Below are 1,822 nucleotides of genomic sequence, written 5' to 3' on the forward strand. Positions count from 1 at the left end.
TCTGGTAGACATGAAGAGAATTGGTCGTGGTGGTGCGTGTCAGCGTTGGGCAGTCAATGACCGAGTCATCCCAGTCACGGTCATTGACTGACAGCTGGTCACTGATGGGTCAATGACCGAGCTACAGTCAATGACCGGGCGGTTTCGTGATCCCACGCAAGCGAAATGCCGGGGTCGAGCGCTTGGAGGGACAGACCCAATGGAATGGCAGGGCCTGATGGCGCCCTGCGATATGGTTGGCTGCTAAGGTGGGACCCGGAAAACCGGCCAGTCACGGTCATGTCTGACTCGGTCATTGACCAGTCATTGACCAGAGTGACCAGTCACTGACCAGTCACTGACCGGCACAACGCTGGTGCGTGTAGCAGTGTGCGAAGAGATAGCGGCGACTGCGACGCGAACAATCTCTTGAGATAGTCAGCCGGACCTGGCGAGATTCGGAACGGGGATGTCCGTACCCAGTTTAGGCTCTTTCTTGGGGATCACATGTCGTCAGGGCATTGCCCCGACGCGCCCCAGGCGATGTTTTGGTAGCCCAATGTTGCATGCAAAGCCGATGGTGCAACCCGAAGGCTCTGCACCATGCCACCAATTGAAGCAACGCGGGCGGTCGGAAGAGTTTGCGACGCGCGAAATGCACAGCCAAGTCAGCGCGGCTAGGCGATACTTTGAACAGATGTATGTAACCGCTTCGGCAACGAGTAATTTCGGTAAAGTTCCTAGTGTGGTCGTTCCCGTTTGTCATCCTCCAAGTCGGCGCCGCAAGCGCACGACTCAGCGTTGTGACGCAAATACTTGGCCTCCCCTTAATAGCGTGCAACGACTGGCTCTTCTGAGATTGATAAATACCGCCGTGTGTCTGGCAATGGTGGGCTTTGAGATCCAGAGACAAGGCACATAGGCCATACAGAAGCAATTTCCCGATGCTTTGAATATCGGAGACAGATAAGGGCGACCCTGACAATGATATCGGGATGAGCCACAATAATACAGACATTGGGCTCGATGATGAGACGACTTTTGGATACCGCTTAGCTCACCACGGTGAGCGAGAACAGCAAGACCAGGGCGCACCTAAAGGCCTCGCATCCTCCGATGCCTTCCATCTGCCAGAGCATTCCTATCTCACTCTCATCCGAGCAGCTAGACCGCTTGCTGGCTGCTGCACGTTGACATTTCCCGGCGTTTCCCGTCCCCCAGAGACTGAAAGGGGCCAGCAGAGTTCAACAGCTGTAAACGCACCGCCGTTCTCGCGAGATATCCTTGCCAAAAGGTTCGTGCACTCGATGATTATAAGATGAAACCTTGAACACAACTTAAATGTGCGTCCCGGGGAGTATCCTATAAATAGGATGTGTGGAACTGTGTCTCGATGCTGATGGGTAGGGCGATGAGATGTATAAAGGAAGAGGTACAGGTCATAGCAACCATGAGCGCGATAACAAACGCAGTTGAGGAAATAGGTAGAAATCAAGGGCGAATCGGCCTGCGATCTGGCGCGCCAGCGGAGGACAGAGCCCAGTGCACAGGTTGTAGGTATGGCTGAATGCGATGGCAATAAATGTCAGCTAAGACGAGTGCGGGCTACAGACGATGATTATGATATGGCTTGCGAGGGCGCATATGTTTGCATGTACCTGAATACACCGATTGAATGTTAATAAATGACGATGAGGAAGGGCCTATAGCCGAGCGAAAGCAAGCTCAAAGAATTGGCGTTGAGGGCGGGTGGGCGCTGGCACCGCAGCACACGCGTCCCGCCCAAGGCGCGTCTGATCCCTTGTGGCGACGCTCCGGGTGACGCCGGCACGTGACAGGGCGG

The sequence above is a fragment of the Phanerochaete carnosa genome (genome assembly GCF_000300595.1).
Source record: "Phanerochaete carnosa HHB-10118-sp unplaced genomic scaffold PHACAscaffold_8, whole genome shotgun sequence".
NCBI lineage: Eukaryota > Fungi > Basidiomycota > Agaricomycetes > Polyporales > Phanerochaetaceae > Phanerochaete > Phanerochaete carnosa.